The sequence below is a fragment of the Ambystoma mexicanum genome, chromosome 5q (genome assembly GCF_040938575.1).
Source record: "Ambystoma mexicanum isolate Mex_15411 chromosome 5q, UKY_AmexF1_1, whole genome shotgun sequence".
Classification (NCBI taxonomy): Eukaryota; Metazoa; Chordata; class Amphibia; order Caudata; family Ambystomatidae; genus Ambystoma; species Ambystoma mexicanum.
In genome coordinates, this window is record NC_090933.1 from 667,202,053 (window position 1) to 667,227,563 (window position 25,511).

The 25,511-nt window shown below is 46.6% G+C and overlaps 1 protein-coding gene across 2 annotated transcripts in view; it reads right to left on the bottom strand.

The window, feature by feature from the left end:
- The window catches only part of ARMC1 (armadillo repeat containing 1), a 515,376-nt gene that overhangs the window by 391,983 nt on the left and 97,882 nt on the right, over positions 1-25,511 (bottom strand). The window lies entirely within an intron of this gene.

Sequence of the window (25,511 nt, forward strand, 5' to 3'; positions counted from 1 at the left end):
AGAACAATAACATAAGTACAGTAGGAACACAAGCAGTTCCAGGGGCTAAAGCAATACACGAGAGGCTCTAAATCATTTAGGTCCAGACAAATGAAAGAAGAAATCTTTGATAAATACGATCTAATCATTTTACAAGAAACATGGCTGATGCACAAAATAAAACCACACTGTTTCATAACAATAGAACAAATGGCAACAGCAAGACCATTGGGAAGACCATCAGGGATGCCAAATATTAGCAAAGATCTCCTCGTGCCTGGACCTCAAACTTATTATAAACAGATGGTCAAAGTCTCCTAGCAACCAGACTGCGAACAGGAAATATCTATTCGGAAATAATCATCAATGTATATTGGAACCCTTCAAAAATGCAACTAATCCATTTTCTTTAGAAGTTCTAGCAGAGCTACTGTCAAAAGTGCACAATAAGTATACTACACCAAATATTGCGATACTTGGAGATCTAAACTCAATGTATCCCAGTCCTCGATAAGATCACAGGTAAATTATTGAAAAAACCAACAAGAAATTATAGAAAATTGGCTCACTTCTTAAAAGATCAAAACTTATAATAGTGAATGGCAATATAAAGGGTGATACCCAGGCAAATATCACCTGGTCAAGGGCTGAACGTATCTCTATTTTGGAATATCTGATTCTGTCAGAGGCTTTATTTGAATGCTGTGAACACTTCCCCATCCTAAATGGAGGGACAAGTGATGACAAGCGGTCCTCAACAGCACTAAAATGAAGAAAAACAATCCTAGACAGCAACATCTTGATGTCCTCAAAGTAAATGGCAAAAATAGAGTCTGTAAAGGCAAACAAAATGGAAGACTGGTAAATATGCTCTGCCATCTTCTGAAGAATGATAGAGAATAAACTATACAAAATGTTCACCCCAAACCATAGTAATTTCTTATGGGAGACACAACCGCTTAAAACCTCGCAAATAACCTCATCTAAAAACATGCACATACATTTGACGAAATATGGATCAAAAAAACAAAACTGAGGAAAGCATCAGCAATTTAAAATATATAAATCTGTCAATAGAAAACCAAGCAAAAGGGGGAAAAAAAGCTCAGAAATGATAGAAATTGTTTAAGAGCACATAAAACTCTGCAGGTACAGAGGGACGGAGAGACGGAGAGACGATGTTAAATACTCAGATAACAAAAAACTCATGCAAATTCTGGGAATTATTGTACATGAATAATCCCCAGCACATACTACAGAGTAATGACATTTCTGAAACAAACTGGTCCAATTACATATTACATTCGAAATTCATTTAGATACCAGAGTCCTGAATTAATCAAAGAACAATCACCAGTACCTTGGGACTTGAAACTAGGCAAAGAGTTAGTGAAAGACCAACTTAAATTCTTCCTCCTTCCGAGCGGCAGGTACTAACAGGCTCACGAATGAGATCGTAAAATCAGACACAGATTTATGGGCTACGATATTAACATGTTTGAAATGTCCCTGGCTAATAAGACCTTCCCAGGTTTATGGAAGACTGCAATTATCATCCCCTTGTATTAGCAAGGAGATCGTGATGATTACTCAATGTTGATGGAAAGATTTGCATCAGTAGTCCTCAGAGAATTCGTGAACTGGATCACGGAAAACAAAATACAAAGTAGATTCCAGACGGGATTTCGGAACGGGTTATCTACCACCCTCAATGGTCTAGCCATGTCGATTATTTCCAGTCAAACACGGGTAAAAAAAAAAAAAAAATGGCCACTATATGGCGCTCGCTTGGACCAATTGCAAGCCTTCGATACCATCAACAGAAATGTCTGGGCCAAACTAGACTCTTGGGGAATTCCAAGAGGATTATTATTAATAATCCAAAACTTATATGGAGACACCTCAGTACAGGTACATCTGAACACTCAACGTCACTTAACAGAAGGTATACAAACAGAACGTGGTTTAAGACAAAGATGCATATTGGCCGCCTATCTTTGCAATCTCTACCTAGCAGAATTATCTGCAGCACTAGCACCACAATCACTAGCAAGCCCGAAGATCAGCGCACAAAATATACAGTGGATTGTATATGCGGATAATGTGGTCCTTTCGGATTACACACCACAGGGACTTCAGCATCTGCTAAACCCATTTGCCTCTTATGCAAAAAGAAATTATTTAATAGTAAACCCCTTAAAATCTAAAATCCAGATTTTTAAGAACAAAGGCACGTGACAAGTCAAATATAGATGGATGATACAAGAACAGATCATTCCAGTAGCCCAAGATCTGTTATATCTAGGCATTACACTGAAATCACTGCAGTCCAAAGGATCATGTGAAGACTTGGCATACAGTCTACCACAAATTCTCGATCTCACCCCCGTTAAGATTACAAAGGTAAAGTAGTCCCATCACTTCTCTATGGGTATGAGACAATATAACAAGCACAGCAGATACATTGGGAACGTACAGAAGGAAAGCTCTGGAAAAAGGTGTTACATCTACCAAAGAGTTATCCTATGGGGTCGTTAAGGTATGAGCTAGGGTTGCCTTCATTGAAAAGGTCTATTGACTGGAAAATCCTTCATACATCAAGATGGAACATGACATCAAATGAAGACTCCCTGTACTGAGACATTCATCAATAAATAAACAATGATTGAAATATGTTCCTAAATTATTTCAATACATACAGACGATCTTGAGAGCATGAGAGAGAAATACGTGATCCGATTGTAAACCCAGTAGGTGTAAAGCGAGCCTTATCACGAACAGATTGGATCATAACACAAATGAGAATATATTAAATCTTCACATCCCTGTCGCAATTTGATAAACCAAAACATGACTTACCCAAATTGGTTCCCAGACACGAGAATAAGAACAGAGTTCTAAGATTTCTATTAAATCTTGTAAAAACAGCAGAAGTACAGGCAGTAAGAGAACGCACTTGTAATACAGCATATAATCTATGTGGATAACATATCCTAACATGTGTAGGCACTACAGGCTTGCATAACAAAAGATTTAAGTAGCTTGCCACAAGAGAATGGATTCACACAGGGTCATTCTGGGAATTTCTAAGCACAGGTTACGAAAGAGCATTAACAATTGAAGTAGTAGAGCTCATGATTAAACTAGGGTTTGGGTTCTAAGGGAAAGATTATGTGTAATTCTTGACTAATCACTAACTGCTACAAGAATTTAACTACCTATTTAAGTAATTGAGTTCTAAAGTTTAATCCAATTAATAATTTTAAATAGACCCTCTATAAACACCAGCAAGTGAAGGTCGTTTAATTTGCTTTTTTTCTTAAATGCCTACCTTTTTTCTTTTTATTATACACTTGTGCTAACTTGTTTGATATTTTATATTGAAATGTTTATAATTTATGAAACGTGTAAAAGGTCGAATAATAACGGCTAAAATGCACACTAAGAAAAGTAACGAAGTTACATATGAACTGTGAGATTGCTCAATTTGATGTCGGAAAAGCAGACCTCTGAGGTTTTCTACCACTTATTGAGAGCCGGGCATAATCTTCAGTTCACAGGTAAAGGGGGTCTTAGGAGCTTGTCAGACACCCGGCTGCCGGGGTAGCCTCTCAACTCATACAGTGATGCGCAGGCTTGGTGTTGTTGCATACCATCCCTGGTCACTCCCGACACATGTGCGCGCGCGGTATGGTGTGTGGCCACTGATCCTTACAGGTCGCCATCACTCGAGCAGTCCGTCATTGTAATCTTACCCAGTCACACAAGTCTAACTTTTATATCATAGTGCAGTACACCGTCACATATAGCATTGAGGTGGCCGGAGCCTATGGTCGGCTAGTAGATCACTTTAGATGGCAAAAATTCAAATGGCAATCTATTGCGATGGGTCAGCATTTCTAGCTTTTGGAACCGATTCAAAATATGCAGCTACTTGTGTAGCCATCTCAGGGTATTTCACACGAAAAAAAAACGTTATACATTCTGATATTGCAACTCAACACCTAGGGCGGCTGCAAAAATTTGAATTTCTAGCTACTAGCCAGCCATAAGAAAAAAAGTCACTGTCCAGCTCAATTCTCTACATGCACACAGCACACCATTTCTTACTAGCCAAGAGTGAAATATCGCTAGCTGATGGCAAGTGCACATTTTGCACCCTGACCTAGAAGATGCCTCAGTTCAAACTGCTGAACTACATGGGCTGCGTTTGGCTCTATGCCAGGCAAATTCCTCAGAGTCACATTACATTGTCAGAGCTTACAACACTGACTTACACTGGAAGATTCAGAATGATTACTGAGACAATAGGCATAAAACCATCTCTTCCAGACAGACAAGTACGGTATATTAAACAGGCACACTGATTATTATTGGTGATGCATACAAGAGCACATGCACAAAGGCATGCTCATAGCAGTGGCAATGCATTAGCAGACAAATATGCTAAAGAGGACAGTGAATGAAAAGATAGTGTCATGGTCATGAAGTCAGGGGCACAGGCATGCAGGGTTTGCATGCACAGGAGACCAGGGTGGACACTGTCCTGGTGCCTTTGGACATTCCATCCATTAAGCAGGATGCATTAACCTTGAACATTCCATCCATTAAGCAGCCCCAAGTGTATTCTTGGGTGTGGCTGCTAATGGATTGCCTTTGCACGTGCTCACTCTAGGAGTGACAGGGTGGGGCTGGTAAGCCAGCCCTAATGGGTGTGCCCACGATCTCAGCTATATAAGCTGCCCCGATCCTCGAGACAGACGCTTCGCGTTATTCTGCACTTGCAAGCTGCGCAACGCTCACCGTCGCCTGAGGCCAGACTTACCTTTGAAGATCCTGCTTCCTGGACATCCTGCTTCCTGACAGCATACTTACCAACTGAGGGAAGCTGTTCTTACCTGTACCTCTCTTCGGCGAACAAAGTATTCATCTTTACACTTTCCGGAACGCCGATATCTTCATCTTGGCACCAAAGCACGACACGCTCCATCGTCGACAGCTGCGCCTGCAAGGAAAAACAGAAGACAAGGTAAGACATCGAAAAAACAGTCAGTTTAAGATTGCGCTTCGCCATACTTCGCGCTTTCCCTTAAACCATGATTTACCTGCTTTCGAGCATTGTGGTTGCATCCATCTTCCATCAGGCCGCGTCTCGCGTTTCACAGCTGCATTGAGGCCGCATTTCCATCTAAGGGAAGAAAACAGAAGAGACATTATTGTGGGCATAAATAGGAGCAACAAATACAGACATTAAAGAGAATGAACAGCACCACAAGAGCTCAAGAAAGACTTACCAATCATAAGGAGAAGCATAGTCGCAGCTGGACTAGACTAATCCTTATCAGGGATCAGTGAATGAACTAGATCCCATTTGACGCGCCCCTGCCAGAAGCAGCAGGACGGAGATAATTCACAGGAGCAGTATCACCAAGTACCACCGCTCACAGCTTTTCTACTGAGAGAGAGGCCTGAAGGGGGGTGATTCAAGTTCAGGGAGGGCTGCAACCGTGCCCCAACGCCTCTGCAGAGACCAGGTCAGCATAACGGATAGTAGCAGCCATAACTTGCTCAGCTACTGCAATCGATTAATTAAAAAAACCCGTTTGGGTATTCGACCCAGGCCAAATGGTACCCCAATGCAAACATAGTTATGATGGAGAACAACAAAAGCAACATTCACAATGCAGGGTTCGAAATTGAGGGGAGCAGGGAGCTATTTAGCTCCTGCTTCTAGCATAGTAGAGCCTGGTTAGCTTGAAACTAACAGCTACCAGGGGCTACCTTTGGCTTTCCCGAATCCCCCTCCCTCAGCCTCGAACCGCCTCCCTCCCCTGCCAAGACTCTCCCCCCACAAAATCACACATGAACACCCAACACACACAGAAACACACGCACATATCAACATACCCGCTCTCCGTCGAGGCCGCTTCCGGGTCCTGGCGTGCCTGTAAGCCCCTGCGTGCACTCGTGTGCATCGCAAGGGCAGACAGTTTGATTTAGAAAGACTGCTCTGTGCAGCCACAGAGTGGTTTTTCTAAATTATTATTTTTTTTCCCGACTTTTTAAAAAGGTCTCTTGACCGAATACCAGCTCCTCTGCGGTAGCCCAGCCAGGCGCTAGTTTGAGCTCTTACTCATTAAATCTCAATTTCAAACCCTGCAATGCCTATGAAAAGGGCAGATCCCATTCAACTAATAACCCCCAATTAAGCAGATAGAGAAAATCTAATAGCTGCCACTCACGCTACTCATTTTGGGATGATTGCAACCCCATAACTACTTCTTGATGGGTGTTGGTGGCCAGGTTTGAGCAAGAGGTTAAAATATACATAGCAAAATTGTGACATGGCTAAGGGGACTGGATCACAGTAGAAAGCAAAAGGAGGTTCTTTTACGAAAAGGCAAACTGTCAGAGGCACTAATAACCTGGCTAAAGCCAGGAAACTGATGGTATAAATCGAACGCCACGTTCCCAAAACAATGATGCTACAAGAGACCCATGACCTTGCTGGTGTGCAGCAAGCATTTGCACCAAAGTGGGAGGCAATATAGATACTATACACCTCCCACTCCTCACAGGCCTGCAGGCTATTGACCCAGATTCACCATGCACATCCGTTTGAGCACCTCAAATTGAAAATCGACCCGCAAGGTAGTGCGGACATTAAGCAAAACAGGCTAGCTGGGGTATGTGTCCTACTAGTTAACACCTATGGCCCTAATATGGACGCACCTGACTTTTACGTACAACTAAACCAGATTCTGAATGCATCAGAATGTCTCCCAATCATATGGGGGAGATTTCAATACCATCCCCAACTGATTCTGATCGTTCCACCGTAGGCCCCAGGTTCCTCTCTGCCGCTGCAAAGGCTATCTTGCACATGTCACAGCTGCAGTTAACAGACGCTTGGAGAATCTCCCATCCCCGGTCTAAAGATTTTTCGTATTATTCCACAGCAGAGGATATGTTGTCCTGCATTAATGTGTGGCTTACTTCATCCCCTCTTCTCGGAGCTAATCATAAATGTAGCTAACACGCACCTATTCAGACCACTCTCCTATACCAATTACACTAAGGCTGGGTAAACAATCACCCTCAAGCCTAACATGGCAAATGGCCCCATCAGCATTCCTGGATCACACATTTTCACATACACTGTCTGACAAGCTCCATTTTCTTTGAAACCAATGTAAACTCTGCGTTGTTGCATATTCTCTCTCTGGGAAACTTAAGGCATTTGTCATAGTAGAAGCTCCATCTGCGTGTATTGGAGTAGACGGGTCAATAAGGTCAGAACCGAATACCCAAGAGGACAAAGTTTGCTCTCTTGAAAACCTGTACGGAGCTTCCAAGCTGTAAGCCCTCTGTGCGACATCAATATTGAGCTGCTCAAAGTTCACATATTTGCAGAAAAAGAAATGCACTAAGTTAATAAACATATTAGCTTGAAAGTATGGTAAAGCAGACGGACTGGCAGATCCCTACCTTGGGCAATCCGATCCAAAATTAGCTGGGCTACCATAGCCGGAATACAGCTGCTTGATGGAAGGGTTAATACTGACAACACTTCCATTAGTGAAGCGTTTGCGAACTGCTATGAAGTCCTCGACTCAAGCCGCGATCTGCAATCTGTTGGGGATGCGAAGGCATACTCGGCCGGGATGGAGCCCCCAACCCTGCCCCGTGAAGCTCTGGTATCCCTTAATTTACCATTTTCCGTACAAGAAATCCATGTAGTAATTGCTGCCTTATGGCAAGGCCCCCCCCACAGAGTATGATGTCCAAGTGGATGAATTCTATAAAGAATTTTCAGTATATTTTCGGCAGTATCTTCGTCGTGTCTGGAGGAGAGGGCTGGAGCCTTCTCCCCGCATCTACAGGACCTTCTTCAGATCGTTGCGACCCAAACGCCCCCCCCCCACCGCTCTGAATGAGCTTCGCGGGCTTTCTATGAAAATTTGCCTTTTTCGGCACCACAATTCTGGGAATCAGTCCCCGAAGTCCCGAAATTGCCCATTTTACAAATTGGGCTCCGAACTCCTCTGATCTGCCCAACTGCTTCTTTGGCTGCCATTGGGCCAAACGTGCTTGATGGCCGCTGGCCAGGTCATCCCTCAGTGTATCTCTGAGCCTAGCAGTGCCCGCAGCCTGTGATTTGCTGCTTCCACCGATGACCCGCCCTCCAGCTCACCGAGAGGCGGTAGCCGAAGGGCAAGCCAAAGGGCCTGTCTGCGCCTGTCAGCAAGGAACTGAGCTGCCTGGCACTCTGTAAGTACTTTATCTCAGCACCACTGTACCAGTTCATATTCATCCATGCCTCAGCCATCCATTGCTTGGGCTCTGTTGTTACCTCCTTGTGCTTACCAAATCCCCCATCTGTATCGGCTGATCTTATCTGTCTGCTCCCACGCCCGCCCTATCTTGCCTACCCCTAAGGAGGGTCTGCAGGAACTGCCTTCACTCTACGCCAAGAAATGTAGACTGCTATTTACTACGCTGACGTTATTTACCTATCTCCTGCTCATAGGACACCTCTGTGTCTTCCATATTAAGTGACTGGTAGCACGTGTGCAACTCTCAAACCATAGCCCACTGTGCTTATCTGCCTCATCAATGTCTCCTTATTCTGCCTGCTATTGTGATCTGCGCTATCTCATTGTAACTCATTAGTGCTGCCTCAGCTACTACCTATTGGGGTTATGTATCTCAGCTCTCGCAGTGATTTTCAAATCTAGTGAGACCCACTGCTATGTTGGTACACTGCATCCTAGCCTTATCGCTGATTCAATGCATTTTAGCCTATACTGTGACTCTCGTATCTAGATAGACCTGGCTGCCATGTTGGTACACTGTACTTCTGCCTATGTCGTTGATTCAATGCATTTTAGGCTATACTGTGACTCTCGTACCTAGATAGACCTGGTTGCTATGCTGGTACACTGCATTCTAGCACCTCAACCTACTGGCGATTTCCAAAACTAGATAGAGTAACAAGGCGGTGATAGCAGCAGGGTCTTACTGACCACTAGCCCAGCCAGTATCAGCACACCTTCTTATACAGGTATCCCCCTGACACTTGAAATCATCGCAACACTGTGGACAGGCTGCCCCGCCCGTCAGCAAGTAGCCTCACACTCTGCCTAGCCATCATATGGTCACTAGCCTATGCATATCGTGCAACACCTACTTGCACCACTGGCACGCTTTGTAACACCTCCCCCTCACACCTCACCACAATGCATCATAACACACCAATACCACCTAACTCCGTCACCTACATGCACTCCGTCACCTACATGCACCCCTCCAATCCTTACCTCAATGAGCCAGCCCTGTGGCTCAAACATTTCGCCACCAAACCCACTCCTAACCAACCATGCACACTCAAATGCTAGACTAGGTTCAAGACTGCCTCGCACTCCCTGTGCCCAACGCCAACACCCTTCCACTCAGACCTAACCAAACTTGCCACCACCGTGCCCAAAGAATTGAAAGGCGCACTCATCAATGCCAGATCCCTTACCGCCCATGCCCTTGATATTGCTGACCTCATCACCCAGGACCTTGACTTCATTGCAATTACAGAAACTTGGCTACACACTGCGTCCGGCCTGCTCCTATCCCTCGCCATTCCCGACGGTTACTCTATCCTTAGAAACGACCGCCCATACAACGTGTCGGAAGGGGGTGGCGTTGCCTTCATACATAGGGAGAATATTAACATAAGACTGATCCCAAATTCTCATTGCTGCTCAGCGGAATTACTATCAGTGAAACTTTCGCTCTCACCCACCAACACAGCGACACTTCACCTCATTTACAGACCACCCGGCCCCCTCTTGGACTGTCCGACACTAAGGATCTCATGGCCACTGAAGTCGCAAGCATCGTGTCTAATCTGGGTTTCCAACAACGCAACCTCAAACCTACACACAAAGGTAGAACGCTTGATTGGATTGCAGACTTAAACTGTAATACCACGATAAGCTCCAACTCAGCCTGCGCCTGGTCCTACCATCACATCGTTACCTTCCAAATACCAACCACCACTCCTTGTACCAAACCTCCACTAGCCCCCGCTGTCCCCACTAGAAATAAAAAAGACATCACTAGGGACAAATTACTCCCACTCATCCTACCCACTCTGAACTGTGCCACATTTCATAACGACCCTACGGTCATGGTTGACACTTTCAACCGTACACTGCTCAAAGCCATTGACACCATAGCCCGCTAAAAACTCAGGAAAGCCAAACAACGAGCCCATCTGAACTCGTGGTTTACGCCACACCTCAGAGCGTTGCATAAAGAAAAACGCAAGGCGGAATCTCTCTGGAAAAGTCTCCCGTGTGCTACTAACAAAGACAACCTAGTCATCGCATCACTCAACTACAAGGAAGCGATTATAAAGGCAAAAAAAGATACGTATAACCTGCGTATCTCGCAAGCCGTGTCTAACACGAAGGAGCTCTTTAAAATTCTTAAAGAATTAGAATCCATCGCCTTTACCCGACATGTGCAATAAAGATAGCTCTTGGTGCAACAGTATACAAAACGCTCTCCTCTCCAAAATAACCACCTTACAAGCTAAAATCAATGCTAAACAAAATTCCCTTCTCTCCAAGCAACTAGCACCCAAAACTACTACCACTTTCACCCAGCCCCCATTCAGCTTCACCCCTCTCTCGATTTCTGAGGTTGAAAAAATTATCAGCAACCTCAAACCCTCCAATTGCCAAGGGGATTCCTGCCCGGCTCCCATCATCAAGGAATCTGCCCACGACCTCGCCCCTTTCATTACCACCCTCATTAACTCCTCATTTCACTCCGGAATTGTGCCCAACAACCTCAAGGACTCTTGGGTCATCCCACTGCTGAAAAAGCCCACACTGGACCCGTCCATTCCAACGAACTTCAGACCTATCACAACGGTCCCGTTCCTTCTAAAAATACTAGATAGAGCGGCCTACCTCCAGATTCAGAAACATTTGGAGACTAATAACTTACTGGGCACAAGACAATCTGGTTTCAGGCCTAGGCATGGAACAGAAACAGCCCTATTAGACTTGAAAACCCAAATAGAGGATATAAAAGACAAAGGCAAACTAGCCTTACTATTGCTTTTGGACTTCTCCGCGGCTTTCGATCTGGTCAATCACCAAATCCTTTGCCAACACCTGAAATCAGCGGCACACTTCTCCGAAACTGCCACTAACTGGATCAGATCCTTCCGAGACAGACTTATGAGAGTATTTTCACCCACGGACTCTGCCGACCCATCCCCGGTCACAGGTGGAGTTCCACAAGGGTTGTGCTATCTCCCACGCTCTATAATGTTTTCACCAAACCCCTGTTCGATGTGCTTGACTATCTGGGTGTGACCTACACTAATTACGCAGATGACACCCAGATACTCATCCCCATCACTGGTGATTACACTGCAGACACTAAAGCATTGAACAACGTATACCAAGTCGTCCAAGCATGGATGGCACACCACGAGCTCTGTCTCAATGATGACAAGACAGAGCTCCTCATCCTTGGTACCCAACAAAGACTTAGCAAACTTGACCCTTCATTCAGCACTTTCAACATTGATGGCAATACCATCAATACCATCAAAGTGGCTAAAGAGACCAAAACCATGGGGATCTACATCGATTCCACGCTCTTCAAAAACAAAGCCAAGCTATGGCTATCTTCTACGTCTCACTCACCACCAGTATAAGCCACGTTGCCCCACTACTATCGCAATACTTGTACCTGGACTGTGAACTCACTATTCTTTTGCCTGCACCTTAGTCCGACACTTTTACACCGCTGTGCCTTAATGTATGTAATTGCCTTAATGTATGCAACTGTGATTATAACTGCTGAATGCTCTGTAAATGTACTTCATGCTCCAAGATATGCACCTGGTTGCCCTCAGGCCTAGCGCGCTATACAAATAAAACAAATACAAATACAAATTTAGTACCTCATCTCCTCAAGGTTCGGATGAGTCCATGAATTGCAGCATGTTACCGGCACCCCCGTCCCCCTAATTAAGGGAAGCTATTAAAATCATTCTGCTTAAACCACACAAGCCACCTGAAAACATGGAGCGCATCACCCCTCTACCCTTGATTAAAACAGATTTTTTAAATGTTGTTCAGATACTGGTCAATAGGCTAATACCACACCAATTTTTTCCCCTCCTGATCAACGGCCCTGAATCTAAGTAATCTCTTCTGTATACTATCACATAGTGCTTCGCAAGTCAATGCGATCCCTGCCAACCTCGATGGTGAAAAGGCATTCGATTTAGCATCTTGCGACTCTTTTCAGTAATGGATTCTTTCTGTGTGGGGCGGCTTTGTTTTAGCATCCAGTTGCTGTATTCATTCCCTTTGGTAAGGATCAGTGCCACTGCATATAATCCCCTAATGTGTAACCTTATGGGCACACAACAGATGTGTCCTCGATACCCATTGGCGTATGCTTTTTATATTTAACCACTGCCAGAAACTATACAAGTGAAGCATGGACATTACAGCATACACATCTCAGGTCCCCCTGAAATTATATCTTCATACGCGGATGATACTTTACATGCACAGAACAGGCACAAATCTGCACCCTATTTCAAAATATATCAATACTCGGCTATCACATAAACTGGTCCAAGTCGAACTATTTCCATTAAAAGATGCCACTGCTCCACGTAAGATATGCTGTGATTCATGTGGGCTCCTAACTCTATTACATACTGTGAGAAACCTGAAGGTGTCTCACCCACCAGTCCCCGGGGATCCGTCATCCAGGTGGCCAGGACACAACCATCGCTTTTGGATCCAGTTCCTGCAAGTTGACCAGTGTGGGAAGATCACCTAAATGAGGGGTACTCAGGGAGTGGAAGTGGGACACCGAAGGGTTAGACGGGCATCCCCTTCCTTTTATCACCTTCTCCCTTCAACTCCCCTCGATCCCCACGTTCCCCACACACACACTTTCACGGACAGCTCACTGTGAGAGAAAATGGACTAACACCAGAGTCGTATACCTGACATCTCCAAACACAAGGGTCAGGCAATTACTGATAATTACACATACCTGTCTTTCATCACAATTCCCCACATCGATAAAAGGCGGAGCACAAAATCACACTCTGGCAAGGCAAATCACACGAGGAAGTAGCAGTTCCGAGATGGCAGTTTAACACGAGGAGTAAGATTGCAAGACCAGAAAGGGTCGCAAGGAGGGAATTGCCCTTAGCCTTTTCAGAGGAAGAAACCTGCTACTTTCACAAGCCCTTGAGTATCAAAAACATAAGACCGGGAATTAAAGCTGAAGAAAGGTGCATTGTGTGTCGAAGGTACCCGGGGCTCTCCCATTTCGATAGCTGAGGCGGGGAGGAGCAATTGCCGCTGTGGTACTGTCTTTTGCTCCTACAACAAAGCTGCTCCAGTAAAGTCAGCACAGCCGGTGAGTCGAGGAGACTGATAGCAGACCTGTCTGTGCTAGAACCAAGGTTGCAAGCAGCAACATTGTATGAAGAAATCTGCAAAGAACAGAGTGTAAGACATACGTGATGAGTGACGTGAATATAATTGAATATCCAAGGAATGACAAGGTAGATGCCATATACAGAGTAGTCCGGCGCAAAATGGGTGCTCATTTGAAGGTCTCTTTTAGGCATCCAACTGAGTATAAAATTGTGAACTGTGAAATCGAAGTGGTCCTGCAACAGGTAAAGCCAAACCCTGTGCACATTCGATAGTCATCAATAGCCAATACAAAATATAATTGGACCAAGCACGGCTGAGGGTGACTAATGGTGTAAAAGGGATCGGAGGCCAGTTGAGGGGGGGATGCGTGGTGTACCATGAGTCACCCGAGAAAAGATATTCGATAAGCACTGGAGAAGAGGATCTGAGCCCGGAAGAGGGGGATCCAGGGTAGAGTGAATCACCCAACTTGAATATCTGTAAAGGAACTTTTCGTTGTTTTGGTACATCAGGCCTTCTGAATCAAGAGACTGATAACTTAATTGGCCACAGAATGCCCTGATGTGTCCTGGCCACCTGGATGAACTGGAACTGTGTCCTCGTGCCGAAGAAGCCTAAGTGTGCTATGCTCGAGTGAACCACATTGTCCCTTGATGAGAAAGTGAAGGGAGGCCAACGGCCTGAACACCCTGAAAAAGAAAAAAAAAAAAAGTGAAAAAAAAAAAAGATTTCGATCATTTGACCTGTCGACCATTTTGATTCGACCAGTTGACCTACAACTTTTATGACCTATACTATTTGGTGGCCCAGGCACAGTTTGCGACGCACTAGTATGCGCCTTCCTCCATTTACCGGCATGTAGGAATAGAAAAACATGGAGCGAAACCACTGAACCTACCTTCTGTTATATTAAGTGACAAAGAGGACAATAGTAATACGTTTGATCTGATCCGTCAAACTGTCAACAATTGGTCTAGGCTGTTCTGGCAGCTGGGGGTAGGCACTCTATATGGTAGATGTGCACCCTGTTGGGGGTTCCGTAATATTACACGGTCACAAGACAAAAGTGTGCAAGCTAAATGTGATATGGAGGGTACACAAGTAATGGGCAACATGTTCTTTAATGGGCAATTTGTATCCCTGATAGAATTCACTGCTAACGTGGCCAAAATTCTGCAATACCATCGAATGAGAAAGGCCTTTAGGTGTAGATGGCCAAAACTCCATGAGGAACCTGAAACACATCCGGTGATTAACTCTACCAGCGCACCATTGCAGAATGGTGTCGGCACAATATGCCCAAAGCACCACAAAGACTTGTATACTCCTATTCGCAAACACTGTTCCGATTAGTAAAACTCGTAATGGCATTGAATGATAGTTGAATGCCTTTGCAAGTAATTGCAGAAAAATGGGCCTGGAAATAAACTTCCTCAAAACAAAATTCCTTACTGGGTCTAGAAAGGAAAAAACAGCTCCCCCTCTAGATCTAAACAACTTCAATAGAAATAGTTGACTATTAGGATTACTTGGGCATTAGATTAGACAAAAGAGGGCCCTGGGAAAAACAAATAAGGCTACATTAACCTACTCGGGACGTAGGGTACACTTTCTCCAAGAAATTTAAATTAATATAATTTATGGAGCAGAAAGATGTAGTCATACTAGCCTTGTATGCTTGGAGTTAGAGATGGACATCTTGAAAAAGATGCTTTAACTACCAAGAGTACTCCATCACAAACTAGAGAGAAATAGTTTAGCGTATGAAGCCAAACTAAAACCCCTTTTGTACTGGCACAAGCGAAGGACTTCAAACCACTTGGCAATATACCAGTGAGCTCTACAGATGTTCTTGTTCAGAATGGAGCGAAGAACCTGCCCTTGACTTAATATGTTCGAGACTTGGCATTAAAGCTGAACTTAAATATTGCCAATATGGCTGTAGATGTCAAGTCACACATACACAGAGGTATACAGATTGGCACTACAAAACTAGAATATCTACTAGAGTAGTGGAAAAGCATGATTGGCAAGATACTACGAGAACAAAATGTACTATGGCATAGAAAGGTATATAGGTTTTATGGAAGATGGAGAATTGAAAAATGTATATATGAAGTTTAGATTTGGCAATCTACCCATGGCAGCTTTTACAGAGAAGTGGACTGTAGGAAAACTAGATCAGTCTAAACACTATCAAACAGTAAGAGAATTTCTCCTACTTTCTAATCTTCTGTCCACTATACTCGAAGCTGAAAAGAAAATGTATTTTTCCAATCTACAGAAACCAGAGTATTACCATAGTAGAGGAGGCTGCATGCCTTTATGCTATGTGCCCAAGGTCAATAAAAAGAACTTGGTGGGCAAGAAAGATATTTACCACATAACCATTTATTATTATAAAATAGAAACTAGAAGAGCAGAGCATTTTTCAAACTGCACGGTAATGATTTATCAACTTTTTTAATGTGTATTTTGGAGTCGAAAAGCAATGAAGGAACAAGTTACTTACTTGTAACTTGTTCTCCAGCATGGGTCTGGCATGGATTCACATGCTCATGCATATTCCCCGTCGTCAGGCTGGGAATCCTCGATAAAGAAAAATCAGTATCAGTTTTGTTTCTGATCTGTCTTTCGTAGTAGTAACCAATCACTGATCTCTGCGTCATACTGACCACAGCCAATGACTGCCATCTCCCTAAGCCCCGCCTCTGGCAGCCATCTTAAGATTTGGTAGCACGTGAAGTGGCAGTATGACCAAGTGAAGAGCCGGAGAGGAGTAGGCGGGAGGGTTCGCATGTGAATCCATGCCAGACCCACGCTGGAGAACAGTTACAGGTAAGTAACTTGTTCCTTCTCCAGCATGGGGTCTGGCATGGATTCACATGCTCATGAATAAAAGAATACATAGCAGTACACACATGCACAACCACGGGAGGTGGCAAAGGCTCAACATTAAGCATTATATCCAAAACTCAACATTAAGCAATTCTTACCTCCTCACCAGGCTCACCTTAGGCGAACAGGTTGCGCAGCACTGCTTGGCCGACCCTGGACTCCTCCCTGGAATCCCGATCGATGCAGTAATATTTCATGAAGGTGTGAGTCGACCTCCACGTAGCAGCCCTGCAGATGTCCAGCAAGGGCACACCAGATAGGAACGCCGTGGTAGCTGCGATTGCTCTGGTGGAATGGGCTCTCGGACGGCCAGGCAGCGGTCGGTTTGCCAACCGATGACAGTACATGATACAGCCAGAGAGCCATCTGGAAATGGAAGCCTTCGAGAGAGCCTTCCCCTGATTGACAGGTCCAAAGTTCACAAAAAGTTGTGACGTCTTCCGAAAACTCTTCGTGCGGTCCACGTAGAACTTCAGCGCTCTAGCCACATCCAGCGAGTGCAAAGTCCTTTCAGCCGGCGACGAAGGCGACGGGAAGAAAACAGGCAACACCAAGGGTTCGTTGAGGTGGAAGTCCGACGGCACCTTGAGCATGAGGGAGGGGTGCGTCCTGAGCACTACCCTCGTGTCGTGAAAAGTCAAGTACGGGGGCTTGCAGGAAAGGGCCTGGATCTCACCCACCCGTCGTGCGGAGGTGATGGCCACAAGAAACGCTGTTTTCCACGACAAGAACTTCAACGGACCAGCGTGCAGAGGCTCGAACAGAGGTCCCATGAACTTGGGCAGCAGCACGTTGAGCTCCCACGCCGGGGCCCTCACCGGCGGGAACGATCTGAACAGTCCCTTCATGAATTCTTTCACCAGACGATGAGACCACAAAGACGTCCGTCCCGTGGTTCTGGTGTATCGGGAGATCGCAGCAAGATGAATCTTGATGGAAGCGTGCGCCAGTCCAGCGTCAGTAGGTACGGCAGAACTTGAGGAGCCGTAATCCGTAGAGGGTTAATCTTCTGTGCGTGGCACCAGACAGAGAACCTCTTCCATTTGTGTCCGTAGCATTTAAGAGTTGAGGACGCCCTGGCCTTTGCAAGAACCTCTCTGCAGTCGGCCGGTATGTCGTAACCTCCAAACTCTAACGCTGCAGGAGCCAGGCCTGCAAGTTCAGCGACTTCGGGTCGTGATGGAGGATGGCGCCTCCTTCTCTGGAAAGAAGATCCGCGTCCACTGGCAGCTTGATTGACGGGGACGCTGACAAGTCCAGAAGGTCCGGGAACCATATCTGCCTCGGCCACGCAGGTGCACCGAGGATCATCCTGCACCATGACCTCTTGAGCTGGTTGATGAGCCGGATCAGCAGCGGCAATGGAGGGAACGCATATAGGAACAGGCCCTCCCAGGGGAACGAGAAAGCATTGCCCATGCTCCTCGGCTGGGGAAACCTGCTGGCGAACCTCCGGCACTTGGAGTTCGTCGCGAACAGATCGATTTGGGGTGTGCCCCACCGTCGGAAGAGGCGGTCCACTAGATCCTGTCGTAGTTCCCACTCGTGGCACGAGCGCAGCTCTCTGCTGAGCGAGTCGGCGATGGTGTTTTTTATCCCTGCCAGATGAAACGGCACCAGAAACATCCCTTGGGCGACGGCCCAATGCCACAGATCCTGAGCCTCCTTGGACAGGGCTGGGGATCTGATACCGCCCTGCTTCCTGATGTAGAACATGGTGGTGGTGTCGGTGAAGATCCTCACCACCTTGCCCTTGAGGGACGGAAGAAAGGACCTGAGGGCCCAAAACACTGCACGGAGTTCCAGGACGTTGATATGGAGGGACTTCTCCGTCGGCAGCCAAAGGCCCCTCGCGTGCAGATTTTCGGTGTGCGCTCCCCACCCTTCCAGGGAGGCCTCCGTGGTCACTGTCTTCTGATGGCCCGGGGTCTGGAAGTCCATGCCTGCCGTCAGATGTGCGCGGGTGCCCCACCACCGGATCGCTCGTCGGAAGCTCTCGTCGAGTGTGATGCTCTCCTCGAAGCTGCCCGTCGTCTGGATCCAGCGAGCGTCCAGGAACTCCTGTAACGGGCGCATCCGAAGCCTGCACAGGCGGATGAGATAAATGCAAGAAGACATCATTCCGAGGAGGGACTTGATGGACCTCACCCTGGCCGCGTCCGCAACCAGCATCCGCTGCACCTTGCCCAAGATGGCCCTCGTCCTTTCCTATTATGGAGGCCAGACGCGCCACTGTGTCGAGCTTCGCTCCCAGAAACAGTGCGTCTTGAGCGGGCACCAGGTGGGACTTGGCGCAGTTTATGGAGAGTAGTTGGATGGTCCTCGCCGTGTGCTCCGCGGCGAGCTCCTTTGTCTTTGCTCGGATGAGCCAGTCGTCCAGGTAGGGGTAGACGTGGATCCCCTCCAGGCGCAGCCGCGCCGCCACCGGTGCGAGGCACTTGGTGAACACCCTGGGTGCCGACCTCAATCCGAAGGGAAGGGCTCTGAACTAGTAGTGACGCCCTTGGACCACGAATCTGAGAAACTTTCGGTGTCCCTCTAGGATGGGGATATGGAAGTAGGCATCCTCCAAATCCAACGACGTCAGGAAATCACCCTCCTCCAGTTGATCCAGGACGTGCTGGAGGGTGACCATCGGAAATTCTGTGCCTTGATGAATTTGTTCAGTCGTCGTAGGTCCAGAATGGGATGCCATCCTCCCGTCTTCTTCACGAGGAAGTATCTTGAGTAAACTCCGGAGCCCCGAAGCCTCTTTGGGACAAGCTCGATGGCGCCTTTCTTGAGCATCGCCTTTACCTCCAAGCGAAGTTGAGGGACGTGATGTTCCTTCCTGGCCACGGGGGGGTGGGGGAGGGGTGGGCGGGCACTTCTTTAGAAACTCGAGCGCGTGACCCCACAGCCGGTTCAGTCCTGCTTCGACGAGGCTTTGCCGCCTGGCCCTCTTTGGCGACGACGGTGGGGTCCGCTGGACTTGCCTCGTCCCCTGTAGGCTTCTTGCGATGCCGAACGGGCCGCTTGACGATAGGTGGAAAATCCGCCGCCGGAACCTTTGGAGGCACCCTGCTTGCCTCCGCCGCTCCGAAAGGGCGGCCGTCGTTGCTGGAGAACACCAAGAGCCCGGGCCGTCTCCGTGTCTGTCTTGATGGCTTTTTAGGGAATCGTCCACTGTTTTCCCAAACAGGTTTTTCCAGTCGAACGGCATGTCCAAGACTCTGGTCTGCACGTCCTGACGGAAGTCAGTTGCCTTGAGCCATCCACGCCGTCTAAGACACACGCCGTTGCCCAACTGGCGAAATCCAGTGTCAGCGATGTTCGTCGCTATCGTAATGGCGTGGTCCGACGCCACTTCTCCTTCCTGCAAGATCTCTAGGGCCTCCGCCCTCTTGTCGTCTGGTAAGAAGTCCAGCAGGGGGGGGCGACTTTGTACCACAACTCCCTGTCGTAGCGGGCTACGATAGCCAAGGCGTTGGCAGCCTTAATCGTCGTCGCTGCCGATGAGATGACTCTGCGTCCCATCGTGTCCAATTTCTTTCCCTCGCCGTCCGGCGGGGAGGTTGACGTAGAGGCCGATGCCCCCCCCGCTTTCTTCCTGGCCACCGCGGAGACCCCCCCCCCCCCCCCCCCCCCCCCCCCCCAAGTCCGGGGTCGGCTGTGCCCAAAGGCACAAGGGGGCCGCGTCCGGGACCCGGTACTTCTTCTCGTACCGGTCCCTTCTCGCAGGCGTTGTGGATGGGTTCTTGAGGAGGGCGAGACCCTCATCCCAGATATCGTCCAGTAGAGGTACAGCGAGGACCGTCTTCCTCTTGGTCTCGCGCCGTTGATAAAGGAAACCTTCCTTCTCTTCTTGGCAGAGCTGGAAAAGCTCAGATGCCCTGGCGATCATGGCATAAAACGATCCAATCTCGTCGGGCGGGGAAGCCCGGGGAGGAGGTGACGGGAGATCCTCATCGTAAACCTTGTGTCAGTCCCCGTATCATCCCCACGGGTCGCGGACGGGGAGGAGGGCTGAGCAGGGCGCGATGGTTGAAAAGGAGGTGGAGGATGAATCCTTCTTCTCTTAGGAGGGGGGCTTCCAGAAGGGCCTGGGCTCCGGGTCCCCCGTCGGGAGAGGTTCCTCCGTTGGTGGTAACGGCAATCTCGTCCTCATCTTCGAGCATAAGGACTGTATAGCCAACAAAATGGCCGCAGAGTTGTCTTGCGGCACTGGTTGAGGGGAGTCCGACGGGCGGTCAGGAGCCCCGTCGGCACCCTCGACGTTCTCGTCATCTCCTACGTCAGGGTCCCTCCCAACGGGCTGGTCTTCTTCCACGCCAACGCCGTGGCTTAAGACTTCGATTAGCTCCTCCTCAGAGGTTGAGGTCGAATCCACGTCGACCTCCTGCCCCCCCCCTTTTTCTTCTCCGTCGGAGGTTTCACAGGGGTCCTGTCGATGAGCATGAAAGAGGACTCCCTCCGCGGTGGCAGGGAGACTCTGGGCCCCGAGGTCGCCACCACTGGTGTAGCCTCCACAGACTGAGCCAGGGCCGCCGCGACTGTCGATAGAGGCCTTGGCCGGGTGGATTAAGGCTTTCACCACCTTAGGTGCGCGCTCACTGCCTTCTCCTTGGGGGGAGGGTCACCGCCTCGCTCCCCCTCCGATGGGGCCTTCGAGCTCGACCGGGGTCTCTCCAGGAGCTTCGCCGGGTGCTCGGCCTTACTCTTACCCGAGCCAGAGCGTTGGCTCGTGGTTGATGGCGCCGGGGAGGATGCGCCCTGCCTGGCGCCCGTAGAGTCCGACCGTTCGGCGCTCCCGGTGCCAGCGGACTCGCGGTGCTTGGCCTTCTGTTGGACCCCCGTCGCCGGGGCGCCCTCAAAGGTCTTAGAAGGCCGCTCGGACTTCTTCTTTTTCTTCTCGCCTGACGGGCTCTTCCCTTTCAGCCAGTTGGCGAGACGCAGATGGCGGTCCTTCATGGTCCGCTCTGACATATTGCTGCAAAACGCACAGTCCTTCTCCACGTGTGTCTTGTCCTCATGCAGGCAGTAGAGGCAAAGGGAGTGTTCGTCCTCCTTAAAGACATTCTGAAGCTGGCATCCAGGGCAGACCCTGAACAGCTTTCCGGGCGTCCAGCTTCCCTTCTCCTGGGCCATGATCGAGATGGGCCTGAGAAACTTCTGGAGTCCTCCAAAAGCGTGGCTCGACGAAATCTTCACCCTTGAGGGGCGTAGAAGAATCCGACACAGGTCCCAGTTGATCGGATAAAGAAACGGTGGAGCATGAGGCTCTTTTGACCGAAAAAGAGAAAGTTTTCCTAAGAAAAAGCGCGGAAAAAGCACTAAAGCTCGAGAGCAATAGCACAAGGATCCCAACACTTGAACGTGCGGTAAAAATCTGAAGATGGCTGCCAGAGGCGGGGCGTAGGGAGATGGCAGTCATTGGCTGTGGTCAGTATGACACAGAGATCAGTGATTGGTTACTACTACGAAAGACAGATCAGAAACGAAACTGATACGGATACTGATTTTTTCTTTACCGAGGATTCCCAGCCTGACGACGGGGAATATTCATGAGCATGTGAATCCATGCCAGACCCCATGCTGGAGAAACAAAAAAGCATCACAAGTTCGTTTGTGAAATGTTGTCCGAGATGTTGGAGTTTACTTTATCCAACAACTTTTTAATCTTTAATGGTAAAAGCAACAATCAAACCATGGGAGTTGTGATGGGGGCCAAGTATGCCCCCACTTTAGCGAATCTCTTTATGGGGCAACTAGAGATCATGCACGCACTAGCACCCAGTCTACATAAGAGTGAACATCATGTGGAAAAGGCTCATAGAAGATATTTTTGTCATTTGGGTGATTCAGTGCAGTTGGAATTGTTCTCTAATAAGGTGAACCTGAATCCATTTCATATAAAATTCAAATGTACTCAAAGTGCAGAGGATCACTTTCCTAGATCTAGAAATCAGGGTTATAGACAACAGAAAAGAGTAACACATACCGCAAAACAACAGAGGTCCACTCTTTGCTACTTGCGACCAATGGACACAAACATTGTGTTATCAAAAATATTCCCAAAGAGGAAATGTTGAGAGCAAAAAGGAATTGCAGTATTGACAAGATATTCAAACAGAAAATGAATCTCATCACCCAAAGATTCAAACAGAGAAGTTACCAAAAACAGCATGCTGCAGATGCCACCAGCATGGCTAGGGACAAGGAGAGGAGCACACTCCTAAGACCGAGAACATAACAAGGGACAGGGAATCTATACTCAAAAAACAATGGTATGTTTTTAGTGCGCAACAAACATACATTACATTAAAACGGACCAGATTTAGTATTAAGAAGAGCCCAAACAATAGGCCACATGATTAGCCCAAGCTACCTGGAATCTAAAACTGACCACCTAAGAATCTTGGTTCAAGCAATCATCTGGTCTCTGATTGCGGCACATGTAGTGTGCAAGTCTGCTTCAAATAGAGTCAAACATTCAAACCTACACCAATCAAAGTATAAATATCAAGGGATTCCTAAATTGTAAATCTTGGTATGAGATTTATATCAATTTCTGTACATGTAAAAAAAATGTACATAGGCAACACCAAACGCAAATTAAGATGGAGAATTCATGAACATACGAGTATTTGAAGAGTATACATTTTGCAGGGATAAGAAGATTTGAGCGGAATTTAAGATGGGACGACAAAGAATCGACGATGGAAGAAAGGAGGCAAGATGCATCTTTTAACTGAAAGCAATTGTGGATGGACTTCAAGATTTGGAGCTCAATGTATTTTTACATTAATAGCAAGATTACAGCCTGTACATCCATCTACATTTAACAAAGTGATTCACTGATGCTACAAGTTTGCTACCATGGCCACTAGGGCAGAGTTCTAGGTAGCACTAGCGCACTATTGGCAACGATACACCTGACTTTATTAAGAATGTGAGCGGGTGCCCTTGATGAGACTGCCCAGGTGCGCCCTGGGAGGTCAACCTTTAGCCATTTTCCAACATAATTGGCAAACGGCATTAAAACATCTCTTGGTACATGAATTTTGCTTTCAATTACTGCTCACATCACACAGATCTATTTCCAGCATTTACATACAGCATTTTTCATAGATTTTCATTGTGAAGATCTTACATTTTCACAGTAGTACTCATTAAGAAACAGTAGTTTTCATCATTGCTCTGTGCTGAATGTATTAATTGGGTGACCCTCATATCGCTCCTCACCCTGTTCAATGATATGTTCCAAGACCCCAGTCAAATTGTTAATGTATTTCTTTTAGAGTTGTCGTGGGCCACATATTAATGCTGCCTTAGAGTTCTTAGGGAGGCCATATTGCATTATTAATAATTGTTGGCTGTGTAAAATGGCAACTCAAATACTTTTAAGATTTGCTTCCAGCAGTTGCTCACAGCATTTTTCATAGATTGATTGTGACGAATTTTCATTTGCCTCACATGAACTTTGCGCTAGAGCACGTAAGCAGGCCATCCTGAATTTTCAAGATTTGTTTTTCCATTTAAAATGGCAGTTCTTGATCGATTATACTCATAAGGTTTAAGTTTCTATAAGAACAGACGTCGTCTAAGTTGTGACCACCAAGCAGCATTTTCTAGCACTTTGCTCAACTACAGCTCTTATGGATTCATCAGGCAGCCAAGATGGAGCCCAGTTTTGAGGTCCATCGATGTCATCTTGGACTATAGTTGGTCCTTTAGGTTTACCCACATTTTCTACGTGCCACTGTGCTTGGTTAATCCTGCATCTGAACCGGCTCACGACATACACAGAACTAACATCCATCGCTGGAGACCAGCTGATCCATATAAATTGGTAATGAACGGCTCAATTAGAAACAGTGTACTTTTAATCAAAAACACTGGCCTCATTAGTCCAACTGGTACCAGACCATTCATGCGATTGTTTCTTTTTGACAACAGCGGTTTCCCAGCATTATCAGGCGTTCAGGTCGCATGTTGGTTTCTTGGTTCCCTTGATTTCAAACACGGAACTGCACGCAACCAACTTTTAATCAAAAGACACGAGATTCCAAGTTACCAAGCATGTGTAGGTGACCAATTATCAGGAGCCTTATTAAGTTGCTAGTCTTTTATTCTCAACAATCTCAGTGGCCTTTTGGTGCACTCGTTTTCTGACATTTACAATACCTTGTCATTTATCCTGAAGTGTTCATATTGTCAACCTTACAAAAAAAAATTTTAACATTAAAAAGGGGAACAATTTGAATTAGAATTTGGTCAGTACCTTAAAATGTGAAGCATGCACGCCAACTTGGGAGTACCTTGCGCTACAGGTTATCTTTCTGCTTTGTTTATCTTGAAACTGATAGTGGCAGCGGATGTTATGCAACTGTTCCGGTTGACCGTTATTTAGGGGAATCCTATCACCAATATAGCCTCTTGCTATTTCAATTTCCTTGGGAATTGTTTTACGTCAGCATGATCATGAAACCTGGCATTTCAGCACAGAGTTTAAAAGCATGCACACATTGAACACGATATCACAGGTTGACTGTAGTCTTGGGTGACCCTCCGCACAGCACATCTACGGGGCTCCTACTAGCGTGCAATATTTTCTCTGCACTCTTAAGTAACATATCAACAGTATGTTTTTCATTCTGAAAACCTTTTTAGAATAATCAGGCGATTGCCATTTTGTTATAATTTGACATTTGTTTCTCTTCGTTTGTCCTCCATCGCACTTCTACTCTTGATTTGTGTATATTTGAAATGGTGTGTGCAATGTCTTTGTGGTGTGTTTTGTTCTGACATGACCGTCAAACGTTAGTATCATTTGTTTTTGAGTTCAATGGTTATAGTTTCTCACAGTATTACTAACACCACCTGAAACGCAATGTATAAATGGAATAGGTGTTTTTATGTAATTTAATGAGCCGTCTCCCCTCAGGAACGGGATATAGCTTGAAACACATGTCGGCTCACTTGTTATGAATGTTTGGCTTATCTGTCACACAAAAGGTTAGTTATCTTCAATAAATTGATTGCAGTAATCAATAAAACCATTTGGTTTATTTCAATCCATATTGAACTACACCACTTCAATTGTGTTCAGCGCACTAGAAACCAGATTTTTTTTTGTTCATGTGAAACAAGGTTATTTACACA